Genomic DNA, 18,216 nt, shown 5'->3' with positions numbered 1-18,216 from the left:
GGAGAAAATTTTTGGAATCTACTCATCTGAGAAAGGGCTAATATCCAGAATCTACAAAGAACTCAAACAAATTTACAAGAAAAAAATCAAACAACCCCATCAAAAAGTGGGCAAAGGATATGAACAGACACTTCTCAAAAGAAGACATTTATGCGGCCAACAGACACATGAAAAAATGCTCATCATCACTGGCCATCAGAGAAATGCAAATCAAAACCACAATGACATACCATCTCACACCAGTTAGAATGGTGATTATTAAAAAGTCAAGAAACAACAGGTGCTGGAGAGGATGTGGAGAAACTGAACACTTTTACACTGTTGGTGGGACTGTAAACTAGTTCAACCATTGTGGAAGACAGTGTGGCGATTCCTCAAGAATCTAAAACTAGAAATACCATTTGACCCAGCCATCCCATTACTGGGTATATACCCAAAGGATTATAAATCATGCTGCTATAAAGACACATGCACACGTATGTTTATTGCGACACTATTCACAAAAGCAAAGACTTGGAACCAACCCAAATGTCCAACAATGATAGACTGGATTAAGAAAATGTGGCACATATACACCATGGAATATTAAGCAGCCATAAAAAAGGATGAGTTCATGTCCCTTGTAGGGACATGGATGAAGCTGGAAACCATCATTCTCAGCAAACTATCGCAAGGTCAGAAAACCAAACACTGCATGTTATCACTCATAGGTGGGAATTGAACAATGAGAACCCTTGGACACAGGAAGGGGAACATCACACACCAGGGCCTGTCATGGGGTGGGGGGATGGGGGAGGGATAGCATTAGGAGATACACCTAATGTAAATGATGAATTAATGGGTACAGCACACCAACATGGCACATGCATGAATATGTAACAAACCTGCACATTGTGCACATGTACCCTAGAACTTACAGTATAATAATAAAAAAAAAGTAGCAGGTGAAAATGTAAATAAATGATCCTAAAAGTAAAGATAAATGATATAAAATCATGAATAATAGTATCGATTTGAATTTTTAGGCATTCTTACACTAGGATTCAAGGTGTGGAAGAAGATAGAAGTAAAGGCAGGTTGCATTTCTTATCTTTCACAGGTACAAGTCCAGTTTTATTCTCGATATTGATGGAAAAATGGTATAATTATGTTTTCTAAACATTTAAATATAAACATTGATAGACTAGAAATGGGCTTCTGACTTGCATATCAACAAAAAATGCAAGGGATAAAAACAAATCAATTAATAGCAAAACATAGACAAATTTACAAAGAAAATATCAAAGTATTTTTAATAAAGAAAAAGATGATAAATAAAACCAAACGTACCAGAAATCATAAATACAAACATATTACTCTCATATTGCATATTGAGAAATACTCTCAGATAACTTTGAAATTAAAGGCATTACATGCTATACACGAGAGACAAAAACTAAATTTAAATGGCAATTCAAAAATAAAGAGATAGAGGCCAGGCGCGGTGGCTCACGCCTGTAATCCCAGCACTTTGGGTGGCCAAGGTGGGTGGATCATGAGGTCAAGAGATCGAGACCATCCTGGCCAACATGGTGAAACTCCATCTCTACTAAAAATACAAAAAATTAGCTGGGCGTGGTGGTGCATGCCTGTATTCCCAGCTACTCAGGAGGCTGAGGCAGGAGAATCGCTTGAACCTGGGAAGCGGAGGTTGCAGTGAGCTGAGTGGAGCCACTGCACTCCAGCCTGGTGACAGAGCAAGACTCCGGCTCAAAAAAAAAAAAGAGAGAAAAAAAGATATGAGATACTAAACCTTAATACACTGAAAGTTCCAATAATATCAAAGTTGAATTAAAAGCACAAATATTAACTATGAACATGACTCATTTTTTATCAATAGAAGGTGGAAGCTACATGACACTAACAAGACCGTGTTTAATGAAATGGGATTTGTATTGAAGGCAGGTGCTATCTCCCCCACTGGACACATTTTTCTCTTGTGCAGACTCTGGGGGTAGGGAGGTGGCCATGATGCAAAGCACGAAAAACACTGTAGTGACTCTGGTCTTCCTGCTCACTCTAGATCACTAAAACAGGGTAAGGACAATACAGAGGGATGACATGTTCATGCTGAAAAAATTATGAGTCACTTAGGAGAAAAGTAAATTTCTACACTTTATACCTTAAGACAAAGTAAATTCAGGGCAGATATTTTATTTAAATGAAGAAAATAAATTCAAAACAGAAATTTTGGTGGATATATTTAAAATCTTGGGGTGAGAAGGACTTTCTGAGAATAACATTAAAGGCAAAATCACAAAGAAAAGTACAGATACATTTGATTACATGAGGATTAAATGCTTTTATGTAGTGAAAAGCAAGACAACCTGGGAGAAATTGCTTATATTACATAAAATAGAAAAAGGATCAATAGATTTAACTTTTCAGTCCAAAGACAGAAAAGGATAAATGAAGGTGTGTCAAAGAACGTGCATTAGAACAAATATATTTACTAATATCAGAGAAATCAATGATGGCTAGTGTTAAGTGTGGGAGGGGAGAAATGTACACTTTGCATCTTGATGTTAAAGCATATATCAATATCAATAGCGTCACAATCATTCCCTTTGACACAGAATTTCCACTTCTGAGAATTTATGACAAGCAAATAACCAACAATATACGGAGATTTAGCCTCAAATATATTCATTTTTGTAAGTTAAAAACTTGTAAAAAACTGAATTGTTCAGCAATATCTGACTATTAAATGAATTATAGCACATCTACACCATGAAATATCACACAACTGTTACAAATAATGTTGTAAGTGCACATGAATATATATTAACAAAAAATATAGCTATGATGTCATTAATAAGGTTATTTGCAAAAGAATAAGTATGGTCTCATATCTGTAAACAAAAAAAGTGTATGCTTAAAGAACTTAGAAGTGCATGCATCAAAGTTTAAGAATGACTAAATGTGGGTAGATTTGTTGATTGTATTTTCAGATTTTCCTTAATGAACTCTTACGTTATTTTTAGCTTTTAGAATAAAACCTATTTACAGAACTACAGAGTTTTCAAAGTATTTTTGCATGTTATTTTCATTTTATTACTAATTTTTTAAATACAATATCCAATACATGGATTGCATAATAGCCAGTTTACATTTGAATAATCTGAAAGTTAAAGAGGGTTAGTGACTTGCTGAGTATCAGGTGAATGAATATATGATGGCAAAGCCAAGCACTGATTCCAGCTTTTACTATAAATCCAATATCATTCCCCTGTTATGAAACACCAGCATTTCTCACAGGGACTACTGCAAATTCCTCCTATATCTATGTAATGAGACTTTGTAATTTAAAAATAAAATAAAATGAAAACCTGCTTTATTTTGTTTGGAGTGGGGAAAGAAGGAAATGCTTGCCTTGCTTAATCGGTCTAATTTTGTTTCAGCCCTGGGCAGCTCCATTACAGAAAACGTATAGCTAATCTGCAGACACACAGTTTAATTCAGTGGCAAATTCAGGGTAATTTGAAGAACTATTTTTATTTGCCCTCTTTGTTTCCAATCTTTGTTTAGTCACCAACAGCTTACAACCATGGTGAGTTAACTTCCTCTATGGCAGTACTTCCTCTCCAGCATTGACACAAGCTGGTGAATGGTTATACAACTGGGCAAGAAAGAAGCAGAAGAAAAATCTCCTGAATATGTCTGCAGTTCAGACACAAGCCAGTTTAAGAATGTATTGTTTCATTACAGTGAGTACATGATAAAATGCCTTCAGGTCAGTGCAACAGGAAGTACTCTAGTGAGATTAGAAACAAATAAGAATAAAATCCCAATGAGCATAAAGAGGTCTTAGTCAGCAAAATATGTTTGCTTTTGCTATCAATACTATTTGCTCATAGGCAAAATGTACAAAATTGGGAATCACACCATATCCAGTAAAAATGAGAAACGTTCACTATTGATGAGTTAAGTAGCATTCTGCATTCCTGTTTTTTTTAAAAAAACTTTTAATGGAATTAATTTCCTCTAAGAATACTTTTTACATTTTCAAGCTAGAAGAACATTTATTTCTGAATGGATGGAATTTTTTTTTCAAAATAATACTTGTCTAAGAATTCAACTGGAGTAAATACGGTGTACCCTCCCACCCATACATTTTGATATCTTTCCATAGTTTCCCTTTTTCCTTCTTGCCTCAGCGGAAGCCCTGTTTAACTAAAGGTAAGAGATCCATCAATGGCTCCCTCCTTTCAAACTTCAAACTGACTTACTCGTATGAAGCAACATTTTCAGCATCTTCAACTTCAAACTTGGAAAGTCGTGCTAACACACTTTAGCCACCAAAAAAAAAAAAAGCAAAAATATATCATTAGATATTTGCTACACAAAATAGTGATGAAAAATATATTTGAATAACAAGAATCCCATGAATCTAAAGGATATAGTAAACATGACTTAGCTCACTGGAAGACCTAATATTTAAGAAAGAAAATTACAATCATTAACCAGAAACTCTTTCCTCATGGATACTCCCAACACTGAATTTTGCATATTTTTATCTTCTTTTCTCTTTCTGTCTCTTTCTATATATATGTATATAAAGATATATAAAAGAATATGTATATGGATATATAATATATAAATAATATGTGTATAGACATATCTCAAAGACATTGTGGGTTTCATTCCAGACCACTGCAATGAAGCAAAAACTGCATTAAGCAACTCACACAAATGTTTTGGGTTCCCTGTGCATATAAAAGTTATGTTTACCCTACACTGTAGCCTGTTAAGTTTACAATGGCATTATGTTCAAAAAACTTATGTGTATATCTTAATTAAAAACTACTTTATTGGTTAAAAAATGCTAATGATCACCTTTTGCTGGTGGAGGGCGTTGCCTCCATGTTCATGGCTGCTGACTGATCAGAGTGGTGGTTGCCAATGGTCGGAGTGGCTGAGACAATTTCTTAAAATAGGACAACAATGAAGTTAGCTGTAGCAAATGGCTCTTCCTTTCACAAGTGAGGATTAAGTGGTGAAGCCATCAGGTCCTGGACTTTGTTGAAAGCCTTTTTATTACTGATTTAATCTCATTACTTGTTTTTGGTCTGTTCAGGTTTTCTATTTCTTCTTGGTTTAGTCTTGGTAGGTCGTATGGGTCAAGGATTTTGTCCACCTCCTCTAGGTTTTCAAATTTATTGTAGAGTTGCTCATAATAGTCTCTAATAATTATTTTTATTTCTGTCATTATCTGTTATGCGGTCTCTTTTTTTGTTTCTGATTTTACTTATTTGGGTCTTCCCTTTTTCTTAATTAGTCTAGATAATGGTTTGTTGATATTTTTTAAACCTTTTCGTTGTTAACCTTTTGTAATTTTTGCCTCAAATTTGTTTATTTCTGTTTGGTCTTCATTATTTATTTCCTTTTAATAATTTGGGGTTTGGTTTGTTCTTACTATTCTAGTTTCTTGAGGTAGAATTTTTCAGTGGTTTATTTGAAAGTTTTCTAGTTTTTTTGATCCAGGCATTTATTGCTAAAAATATACTTTTTTTTTTATACTTTAAGTTCTAGGGTACATGTGCACAATGTGCAGGTTTGTTACACATGTATACATGTGCCATGTTGGTGTGCTGCGCCCATTAACTCGTCATTTACATTAGGTATATCTCCTAATGCTATCCCTCCCCCCTCTCCCTACCCAACAACAGGCCCCAGTGTGTGATGTCCCCCTTCCTGTGTCCGAGTGTTCTCATTGTTCAATTCCCACCTATGAGTGAGAACATGTGATGTTTGGTGTTTTGTCCTTGCGACAGTTTGCTGAAAAAATGATGAGTTCATGTCCTTTGTAGGGACACGGATGAAGCTAAAAACATATTTCTTAATAACTGCTTTTGCTGCGTCCCCTGTTTTGGTATACTGTGTTTCTAGTTACATTTGTTTCAAGGAATTCTTAAATTTCATTCTTAATTTCTTTCTTCACTCACTGTAACTCAAGGGCATGTTGTTTAATTTCCATATGTCTGTATAGTTTTGAATGTTCCTCTTGTTATGAATGTCTAGTTTTATTCCATTGTGGTAAGATAAGATACCTGATAGAATTTCAATTTTTAAAAATTTCTTGAGACTTGTTTTGTAGCCTAACATACGGTCTATCTTGGATAATGTTTCATGTGCTGATGAAAAGAATGTGTATTCTGGAGCTGTTAGGTGAGATGTTCTGTATATGTTTGTTATTTATGTCCATTTGGTCTATGGTGGAGTTTAAGTCTGATGTTTCTTTGTTGATTTTCTGTCTAGATGATTTGTCCAATGCTGAGAGTGGGATACGGAAGTGCCCAACTCTTATTGTAATGGGGTCTATCTCCCTCTTTAGATCTAGTAATATTCGCTTTATATATCTAGGTGCTCTGGTGTTTGAGTGCATACATATTTACAATTATACACATATTACAATTATATTTCTTGCTGAATTGAACCCTTTATTATTACATAATACTCTTGTTTGTCAATTTTTATGGTTTTTAACTTGAACTCTGTTTTGTCTGATACAAGTATAGCTATCCCTGCTCACTTTGGGCTTCCATTTGCATAGGATATCTTTTTCCATCCCTTTATTATCAGTCTATGTGTTTCTATACCGGTAAAGTGAGTTTCTTTTAGATAAAATATAGTTGGGTCTTATTTTTTAATCCACTCAGTAAGTCTATATCCTTCATGGGGTATTTAATCTATTAACATTCAAAGTTATTATTGGTAGGTGAGGAGTTACTTCCAACGTTTTATTGTTTTCTGGTTGTTTTGTATATGTTTTATTCCTTTCTTCCTGTTTACTTTTGAAGTTGGGTAGTTTTCTGTAGTGATAAGGTTTCATTCCTTTCTCTTTCTCCTTTATGTATTGACTCTAACAGTGACTTTTAAAGTTTTGCATGTTTTCATGATGGTGGTTATCATCTTTTTACTTCCAGATGTAAGACTCCCTTGGGCATTTCTTGTAATGTTGGTCTAGTGGTGATGAATTATCTTGGTTTTTGTTTATCTATGACAGATTTTATGTCTTCTTCATTTGTAAAGGATAGCTGTGCTGGCTATAATATTATTGGCTGAAAGATTTTTTTCTTTCAGAACTTTGAATGTATCATCCCATTCTCTTCTAGCCTAAGGTTTTCCACTGGGAAATCAGCTGTTAGTCTAATGGGGATTTCATTATAAGTGTGTTACTTTTCTTTTGCTATTTTAAAAAATCTTTGTCTTTTGATTTTTCACAATTTGCCTATAATGTCTGGGTTGAATGTATTTGGGGTTCTTTGATCTTCCTGGAAATAGATGTCTAGCTCTCTCTCAAGAGTTAGGAAGTTTTATGCTATTTTATTAAATATGTTTTCCTCATATTTTCTCTACACTTTTCCTTCTGGAATGCCCATAATATGAATATTTGATCAAATTAATGGTGTCCCATAAATCCTGTAGGCTTTTTTCATTCTTTTTTATCCTTTTTTGCCTGTCTGTGTTATTTCAAAAGACTTGTCTTCAAGTTCAGAAATTATTTCTTCTGCTTGTTCTTGTCTGTAAAGCCATTGATTGTATTTTTTCATTTCATCCATTGAACTGTTTAGCTTTTAGGGCTTCTGTTTGGTTATTTTTATGATATCTGTATCTTTACTGAATTTCTCTTTCACCTGATTTCATTGACTTGCCTATCTGTATTACCTTACATCTCACTGAGTTTCCTTAAGATTATTCTTTTTTCTGTCACATCATATGTTTATGATTGGGTTCTATTACTGGATAATTATTATTTCCCTTTGTAGGTGACATGTTTTCTTGCATTTTCATGGTTGCTGTGTTTCTAAATTGATTTCTATGCATCTGGTGAAAAAGTCACCTTTTCCAATTTTATGGAGTAGGTTTACTTGTATGAATTAATTTGTATGAACGGGTCTTGGATGTCAGTTCATTGGGGGTATACCGGCCTTGGTTCTACATGGATGCAGTAAGTGTAGTCTCCATGTAGTTTATTCAGCTGTGATCCACACTAGTAACATTTGCAAGTTACTCAGTGGCCTAGGTTAAGGAAGTTTGTAGTGATGGTGGTGCAGCCTTGCCAGGGGTGGGCTCACTGGGCTGTTTCTCAGGGTAAGGGTGTGTGCAGGCATACAGTGGGTCAGAAAACTTGGAGTATGGCTTTATGCCGCTGGCCATGGTGCCATCACTCTAGCCAGGAGCATGGGGATGCAGTTGCTCAACCAGGGCATGACTTCCAGATGTGCTTTGCAGGACAGTTTCTCAGGCCCAGGATGCAGGCACACAGCTGTTTGCCTGGCCTGGAAGCATGCACTCCAGGAGTGGCCTGAAGGGCTGTTTCCCATAACTGGTATGTGGGTACACAGCTGCTCATCTGGCCTGGGGGCAGTATGCTGGGGGAAACTCATGGGCCAAATATATAGGTGCATAGCTGCTAAGCTGGACTGAAGGTATCTTTGCCAGGGCTGGCCAAGAGGGGTGTTTCTCAGGCCTGGGATACAGTCAAATGACTTCTCAGCTGTCCTAGATGTGTGTCTGCTGGGGGTAGTCCATAGAGCTATTCTAGCTCAGGATGTGGGCACACTGCTGCTCAGCTGGCCTGGGTGGTGCCTGCCAGGGGAAGCCCTGGGGACTGCTTCTATGAGCCAGGATGTGGACACGAGGCTGCTCAGCTGGCGTAAGGGCATGTCTTCTGGGAGTAGCCCATGGAGCTCTTTCTTAGGTCCAGGACATGGGCATTCATGGCTGATTGGCTGGTCTGGAGGTGCATCTGCTGGGAATGGATACAGGAGTATTTCTCAGGCTCATCCAAGGTTGCACAGCTGCTTAGTTGGCCTGGGAGTGTTTCTGTGGGCGGTGGCCTAAAGGGCTGTTCCTCAAGCTGGGACATAGGTATGTGGCTGCTTAGTTGGCCTGAGTAAGCTCCCAGGGTTGCTTCTCAGCCCTGAGACTTGGGCATACACAGTTGCTTGTCTCTCAGGTATGAGACACAGGTGCAAGGCCCACTTGGTGGTGTGCCTGCTGGGGGCAGCCTGTAGGACTGTTTCTCAGGCCCTTATTAAAAGCAGAGGGCTACTGGGCACGCCAGGAGCATGTCTGTGGTTGATGGGGCCCGCAAGGCTGTTTCTCAGGTCCTGAGCATGGGCTCATAGTCACTTTGTTGACCTGCGGGTGTATCAGCTGCTCAGAGGCTTAGGGGCCTCTCCCACTTGGGAGAGGGCATGTAGTGGTTTGGCTGTCTTAAGAGTGAATTTACCCTGGATGGGACTGCAGATTATTCCTCTGTCTGGAAGTGTGGTGGTGGGGGTTGATTTCCCTACTCTGCATTACTTGAGTTACAGCCAGTCCTGGGACCAACCTCCACACAGCTGGGATTGTGGCTTTAACCCACCCATGTGGGCTTGGTGTACTGAAGATAAAGCTCCAGTGCTGGAGAGGCACAGTGACTACTGGCCCCCAGAGGAGGGCACACTCAAGAGATGACTCTGTTCTCAAGATGGTGCTGTGTTGCTGCAGCTTAAGTCTCTGGGGGTGGGAAGTCTTCACCTTGTACTCCTAGTCCAGGACATGCAGCTGTGTGAATCCTTGGCAATACTCCAAACTGGCCTGAGGGCTTGCAAAGACTGTGAGATTCTCTTGTTGTAAAGACTTTGTGTTTGTGATGGCAGTGGGGCTGGTGGGGATCTTCTGCCTACCTTCACCCTGCAATGAGAAGTCCCTCCTGTCTCTGGGCCAATTCAATCCAGATGGGACAGAAGGGGCTGCACAGGCTGAGTGCTTCCGTACTATGGCAACTTTCAGTCACCACAGATGTGTCTCCACTCCTTTGCTGCACTCCAGGACTATCCCTTTGATACTCTAATCAAATCTTAGATGTGTATTTCTTGCCTCGGTTCTTTCTTGTAGGGGAGATGAGCACCAGACATCTCTAGTCACCCATCTTGCTTGATTTAGCATAATTCGTAAGGGCCCCAGGATTTTCAGAATAGTCAATGATTGTTGGCTTCAACTTAAAGTCACCAGCTTCATTAGCCCCTAACAAGAGAATTGGCCTGTGCTTTGAAGATTTGAAACCATGCATTGACTTCTCCTCTCTAAATATAAAAGTCCTAGATGGCATCTTCTTCCAATTAAACGCTATCTTGTCTACATTGAAAATGTGTTGTTTAGTTTGGCCACATTCATCAGTTATCTCACCTAGATCTTCTGGATAACTTGCTGCTGCTTCTGCATCGGCACTGGCTGTTTACTTTGCACTTCTATGTGATAGAGATGGCTTCTTTCCTTAAACCTCATGAACAAACCTTTTAGCGTCAAGCTTTTCTTCTGCAGCTTCCTTACCTCTCCCAGGCTTCACTGAATCAAAGAGAGTGAGGGCCTTGTCCTGGATTACGCTTTGGCTTAAGGGAATGCTGTGGCTGGTTTGATCCTTTATCCAGACCACTACAACATTCTCCATATTAGCAATCAGACTGTTTTGCTTTCTCAACATTTGTATGTTCACTGGAGTAGCAGTCTTAATTTTCTTCAAGAAGTTTTTTGGCTTTTCTGTTTTGTTTTGTTTTTGTTTTTGTTTTACATTCACAACTTGGCTGAAGTGGTGCAAGAAGTCTAGCCTTCCTCACAATCATTTCTAGCTTTTGGTTTAAAGTGAGAGACATGTGACTCTTCCCTTCACTAGGACACTCAGAGACCATCATAGGCTTATTAAATGGCCTACTTTCAATATTGTTGTGTCTCAGGGAATAGGGAGGCCCAAGGAGAAGGAGAGAGATGGGGGAATGGCTAGTCAGTGGAGCAGTCACAACAAACATGTCATTGATTAGGCTTGTCATCTTAATATGGACATGGTTCGTGTTGCCCCAAAACAATTACAATAGTAACATCAAAGATCACTGATCACAGATCATAACAGATATGATAATAAAAAGTTTGGAATATTGCAAGAATTATTAAAATGTGACAAGAGACACAAAGTGAGAACACGCTGTTGGAAAAATGAAACCAGGAGACTTGCTCAATGTAGGGTTGCTACAAACCTTCAGTTTACAAAAAGTAATATCTGAGGGGCAATAAAATAAAGCACAATAAAACAAGATATACCTGCATATACACACACATATGTATATATAAACTATATATGTGTATATATACATATATATGCTAAAGGATATATACATATATGTTTACATATATATACACACACATGCTTATATGTATATTAAACGATATATATGACTACTGATGTTATTAATTTGGGTCAGTGCTAAAGAATATATCTATATATAGATATGTATATATAGATATATATACACACATTTAAATATGCACATATGTAGACATGTATATAGATATGTGTATCTATATACATATGTAGACATATGTATATAGATATATGTATATCTATATACACACAAATACATATTTATATATCTATATATATTACATATATAGCTAAAAGATATATCTGTATATATACACACACACACATACATGTGTGTTATATGTGTGTGTGTGTAGATAGATCCTTTAGCACTGACCCAAATTAATAATGTCAGTAGTTTTCAATGACACCACCATTGAAAGGTGAGTTATAACAAATATATATCAAATTAGTGAAAGACTACTGATGTCATTTTATCCGGGCCAGTGCTAACGATTAAAAATGTACACTTCAGGTCAAGTGACTTCAGAGACATACTTTTCTGGCTGAAATTATGTACAATTGCTCTACATTTATAAACTGGCTGAACTCTGAAAATGTATATGTCAATGCGTATATCATTTTTTCCTAGAAGAAAACCTTATATTATGTAAAGGTGCTCTTGGGCCTTAAAAAACAAACTAATGAATCACAATTTAAGTGCAGTTCTTTATTACTTCATTTGTGAGTGAATTTTACCAATCTTAATATATGCCTCTCTTCTTTCTCTCCGTATTTTGAAATCTCACCCATCATTGATGACTCTACCACACATTACTCTTTTTAATTCAATGAGGTAATAGCTAAAGGATTAAAAATGAACATAGCAAGACTCCACATGTTATCCTAGACTTAATTTTCTGATACAAATTAGTAATAATTATTCTTCAATTTATAATCTAGTTCCCCTGAAAAATGGACATTAATCAGTTATTTATTTGAAACACGGTATTTAATTTTTCTCTGGAAATGAGGTTTTAGATGTTTGTAATGAAATTTTTCAGCCTGTGAAAAAAACTTAATGAATCAAGTTTATATACATTTCTTTACTCCTAAACCTAATCCCCAAGTTACTGTTTCTGGCAAAATTTACATAAAATCAACTTTAGTTTGTAAACACCCACCTTGCTCGCCCTTGTAATTTTCTGCCTTCTCACGTTCAAATACCACCAGTAACTCTTCACCAATCATGGATGTCTTTCCTGCCCCTCAGATAGGGTTAAGTAACTACAGACCCAAGGCAGGGCCTCCATACAATCTGATGGCTCATGACTGTAAACCCAGCAGTTTGGGAGGCTGAGGCGGGTAGATCACGAGGGCAGGAGTTCAAGACCAGCCTGGCCAATATAGTGAAAACCTGCCCCTACCAAAAATACAAAAAATTTGTCTGGCATGGTAGCACATGACTGCAGTTCCAGCTACTCAGGAGGCTGAGGCAGGAAAATCGCTTGAACCCAGGAGAAGGAGGTTACAGTGAGCCGAGATCACGCCGCTGCATGCCAGCTTGGGCAACAGCGAGACTTCATCTCAAAAAATAATAATAATAATAGAAATACGTTTTAATTTGCCCATGCCTCCAATGTCTTATAAAATAAATTCTTTTAAAAATTTATTTATTGGCTTAAAAATCAATACTACATACAAAACTCACATGCTATTGCTTAATGAGCAGCTAAGAATTCTCACCTAGATGTTTCCTTAATCAGCCACTGATTAAACACAATCCTTTTATTCCTTCTGTAAAATCTCATTCATTTTGCAAGGTTTCTTGAGCATTACACTATAATTAACTTGAATCAGGTTTTCCATATTACTTACAACTTTATGATTTATTTCCAGGAGAGGTTTTCACATGATTGGGAAAACCCTCCACCACCTCCTTCCTTTCACTGATCATGCTAGTCTCTCCTGCCCATAAGACACAGTGAAGTACCCGCACACCTGAGGAAAGCGGCATCCAATGAGGTGGTGGGTTTGGGTTGGGTCTAGGCACCAACCTCACATGTGGACAGAGCTCTCGAGTGTGTGGGACAAGTCCACGTTCCATTAGCTCCGTTCTTTTTTTCCCAGGGCTTCACTACTCCTTATTGGCTGCTATCTCCTCCATGTTGCAAATAGGATTCTCTCCTTTCTTGGAACACTGTGGTAGGGTCTCAAACTCAGGAAACCTGAATCCCTTAAAAAATTGCCTAGCAGAAATTGAGGGTGACAAAGACACTAACAGGAAGAAGCAGCTCTCCTACGAACTGACCTCCTTATACAACTCCATCAAAAAAAGGTGCAAAGTTATCTACAAATGCTACAATGAGAAGAATTGGAAACCCTGTTAAAAAACACTCTGTATGGCCATGCAGGCTCCTGAGAGTAAATTCCACAAATGTCCATCTGTCTCCGTGTTTTGTGTTTCCATTTTTTGCATGGGTTTGTTTGTGTAAATGTGTTGACAAAAGTGTGTATGGATGAAGATGGATGGATATATTTGTGTATGTGCTTCGTGTGTGTATAGCTCTATGCACTCTTATGCATACGTGTGTCTTCATGTATTTATAACTCACCTTTCACTGATAGGTGACACCAGGGCTGCTCCTTTAAATTCACTTGTGTGTGGGCTAGAGGATGATAAAAGAATACAGTCAGATAGGAGATGCAATTCTAAATTTACTTTTTTGGAAAATTAGCTTTTATTACTCTAGACAGAAACCAATGAATTCCTGTCAGAAATCTGAGTCCCATAAAAAAACTGCTTAGTAGGAACTAAGGGTGGCAAATACATCACAGGGAGAAGCAAATCTCCTATGACCTGCTCCTTTTTATAGAACTCCACCAAAGAAGGATGCAAAGTTACTAACAAATGCTACAATGAGACGAATTGGAAACTCTGTTAAAAAAAAAAAAAATCTCTATGGCCATGCAGGCTCCTGAGAGTAAATTCCACAAATGTCCACCAGTCTCCTTTCTCTTTGGTCTATGTTTCCATCATGTGCATGGATTAGTTTGTGTAAGTGTGTTGAAGAGACGTGTGGATGGATGGATGAATGGATGGATGGATGGGGTATACTTGCTCATGTGCCTGTGTGTGTATAGTTCTATGCACACTTATGCTGACAGGTGACTTTAACTATTTATTACTCACCTTTCTTTCGCAGGTGCCTCCTTGGTTGCTCCTTTAAATTCACTTGTCTGTGGACTAGTGGATGATAAGAGAAAACAGTCAGAGAAGAGACATAATTCTGAATTTATATTTTGGAAAAATTACCTTTCATTACTCTAGACAGAAACCAATTAATTTCTGACTATTCATGTGTATAGCACTACTGGAACCTGGAATGTCTTTTCCTCTTTATTAGAAATGAGGATTTATATGGCGACAACCAAAATCTTAGGCGAGGGAAAATAGTAATGCTTCCCGATTTAAGTAAACCTCTTTATTATGACCTCAGTCCCAATGTGTGACAGCTTTGTGGTGGCAGTTATTTCAAACTCAACTCCAATTTGTAGGTAGTCAGCCCTCTTATTCCATTCACTGTCCTGCTTAAAAGGCCCTCCATTAGCTCCTTATGTTCACCCAGCATGGTGGTTTCTCATGTCCCACAAAAAGGGTCAGGTAACTAGAGGTCTGACACAGGGGCACAATCCAATAGGATGGTGATTTAAGGTTTGGAGCACCAGCCTCTGTGGTGGCAGGGTTCTGGAGGGTGGAGAACACCTCTAAGGCTCATACCTCTGTTGCTTTCTGCTGAAGGCTTCACAGTTCCCCAAGTACTCCTACCTCCTCCTCACTCCAAACAGGATTCTCTCTTCCCTGGGCCTACTCTGGTATGTCTGGTACACAAAAAATCTGCTTTTCCAAAGCATTTGCCCGCTACTTACTAAGGGTGACAAGACAGTAACAGATGGAAGCCTCTATCTATAGTCAGTTTCTTTTTTTCTAAACAATGTAAAAATGTGGAAGTTATCTATACATGATACAGTGAGATGATAAAGAACCTGTGTGAAAGAAACACTGTATTATCATGAACACATCTGAGAGTTAATCCCACTAATCTCGGTCTCTTTCTCTGTCACTGTTTTGTGTGTGTGTGTACATCTTTTTTTTTTTCTTTTTTTCTTTTTTGCAACAGTTTCGCTCCTGCTGCCCAGGGTGGAATGCAGCGGCATGTTCTCAGCTCACTGCAAACTCCACTTCCCCAGGTTCAATCGATTCTCCTGCCTCAGCCTCCTGAGTAGCTGGGATTAGAGGCACCTGCCACCACACCTGGCTAGTTCTTGTAGTTTTAGTAGAGACAGGGTTTCACGATGTTTGCCAGCCTGGTCTCAAACACCCGACCTCAGGGTATCTGCCTGCTTCAGCCTCCCAAAGTGCTCAGATTACAGGTGTGAACCATTGCACCTGGTCATGTGTACATCTTTTATAACTCACCTGTCATTGGGGCTGAGCCAATGATGACTCCCGCCAGGTCAGTCGGATCGGGACTAAAGGACAAATATGGTCAGAGTCAGACACAATGCGTAATTCTAATGTTTTGCAACAAATAGCTACAGTTAGTCTATGTGTCATTCCCCAGTTACACTTTTATTATTCGCATGTATGTATATCACTAAATTGACCTGGGATGGCATTTGTCTTTTTATTAGAAATGAGGTTTCATATGCCAACAGTGAGCATTTTAGGCTGTGACCATAGCGATGCATGCAGATTAAGTAAGGGTATCTACACCTCAAGGTGTAACAGCATTTTTGGAGAGCATTTAATTCTAGTTCAAATTTAGTTCCTGAGTCTCCCTTCTTATAATCCCATTTGAGTTCCTCATTCTCTATCACCTCCAATCACCTCCTCACTTTTCACCCATCCTAGTTTTCTTTGCTGCCCAAGAGTTGCGGCCAAGTAGCTGGAGGCCTCAAGCAAGGGCTCCATCCCATGTGAGAGTGGGTATGGGCAAAGGCAGTCAGCCTCGCATAACGGTAGAGCTCTGGAGGGGGTGAAATAATTCCAGGGTTATTAGCTCTGTTCTTTGTTTTGGCTGGGATTTCTCTGATCTTTGTCCACTCCTATCTCCTTCTCCCTGCAAGCAGGATTCGCTTCTCCCTTGGTTCATGCTACTAGGAAAGTCTCATTCTCACAGAAAGGTAATGTGACAAACACTAACATAAAAAGTCTCCCTCTATGAGTTCCTCCCCATTTTCCTACCTCCATCCAAAAAACAAAACAATATTGCATACAAAGCTCATTCTGAGAGGACTCTAGAAATAGTTTCAAGGGAACTCCTTGTTCCCATGGATGCCTGTCACACTCAATAGCCCTACTCAGTCTCTCTTGTGTGTATGAATGCATGTATGTATGTGTTTGTATATGCATAGATACATGTATAACTGTATTCCTTGATATCACATGGTGCATTGGCCAGCCTACTAGAAGGTACTCTCAATTCACACACAGGGCCATGCCAAAGAAGTTAACATGTACATACTAAGACAACATGTAACTTCCTAGACTTAAGGTTTTCAGTTCAAAATAATTCCAACTGCTTTTGTTTTGGTTTTTTGTTTTTGTTTTTTGTTGTTGTTTTTGGTTTTTTTGAGACAGAGTCTCACTCAGTCACCCAAGCTGGAGTGCAGTGGCATGATCTCGGCTCACTGCAACATCTGCCTCCCGGGTTCAAGCAATTCTCCTGCCTCAGCCTCCCGAGTAGCAGGGACTACAGGTGCCCGCCACCACACCCGGCTAATTTTGTATTTTTAGTAGAGATGGGGTTTCACCATGTTGGCCAGGCTGGCCTTGAACTACTGATCTCGTTATCCACCCGCCCTGGCCTCCCAAAGTGCTAGGACTACAGGCCTGAGCCACCGCACCCGACCTTCCAACTACTTTTCAACCTGTAAATTGCCTTACCCTTACAGAAGTCATGTGTGTATTTGGTTCTTTGGAATCTACCATGCCATTTACCCTACACATCATACTTTATATGATTGCAGCACATCTATCTAAGACTCACTGACTCAAGAGTTCACCAAAACTCTACCACTGGAGCTGGCCAATGCACGACAGACAGCCTTTTGTGGGTGAATTTCTTTTAAATTCAACTCCACTGTGTAGGCATTCCTCCTCCTAATCCCATCTATGGCCCACTTCCTGGATCTCTCCATCACGTCTTTCCTTTCACCCATCATGCTAGTCTTTCCTGTCCATGGGACACAGGCAAGTAGCTGTGGGCCTAAGGAAGGGCTGCATCCAATGAGGTGGTGTGCTTGTGTTTGTGTTTTAGCACCAACCTCATATGTTGACAGAGCTCTGGAGTGTGAGGGACAAGTCCATGTTCCATTAGCTCTGTTCTTTTCTGCCCAGGGCTTCACTGCTCCTTGTCAGCTGCTATCTCCTCCGTGTTGCAAACAGGATTTTCTCCTCCTTTCTGTCAATCTGGTGGGCTCTCAAACTCAGGAAATCTGAGTCCTTTAAGAAGCTGCTTACTAGGAACTAACAGTGACAAATACACTAACATACGAAGCAGCAGCTCTCCTATGACCTGCTCCTTTTTATAACACTCCGTTAGAAAAGGAAGCAATGTTACCTACAAAGGCTACGAGGAGAAGAATTGGAAATCCTGTTAAAAACCACTCTCTATGGCCACGCAGGCTTCCCAGAATAAACTCCACAAATGTCCGGCCATCTGTCTCCTTGTTGTATGTTTCCACTGTATGCATGGATTTGTTAGTGGATGTGTTTGAGAGAAGTGTGCATGGATGGATGCATGGATGGATGGATGGATATATTTGTTTATGTGCCTGTGTGTGTGAATACTTCTATGCTCAGTTATAATTCGATAAATAAAGACACACATATGCATAACTCACCTTTCATTTATACGTGCCTCTGGGTTCACTCCTGATAATTCATTTGTGGGTGGACTAGAGGATGACAAAAGAATACAGTCAGACAGGAGACACAATTCAAAATTTACTTTTCTGGTAAAACTAACTTTCATTACTCTGCACAT

At 39.0% G+C, this 18,216-nt stretch overlaps 1 pseudogene; it reads right to left on the bottom strand.

The window, feature by feature from the left end:
- LOC129528442 (phosphatidylinositol 3,4,5-trisphosphate 3-phosphatase TPTE2-like) overlaps positions 1-18,216 on the bottom strand; it is a 41,094-nt pseudogene extending 22,878 nt beyond the window's left edge.

This window comes from Gorilla gorilla, chromosome 17 (genome assembly GCF_029281585.2).
Source record: "Gorilla gorilla gorilla isolate KB3781 chromosome 17, NHGRI_mGorGor1-v2.1_pri, whole genome shotgun sequence".
In the NCBI taxonomy this organism is placed as follows: domain Eukaryota; kingdom Metazoa; phylum Chordata; class Mammalia; order Primates; family Hominidae; genus Gorilla; species Gorilla gorilla.
The sequence above is the reverse complement of the archived record's forward strand: the minus strand, read 5'-3'. Positions and strand labels throughout refer to the sequence as shown.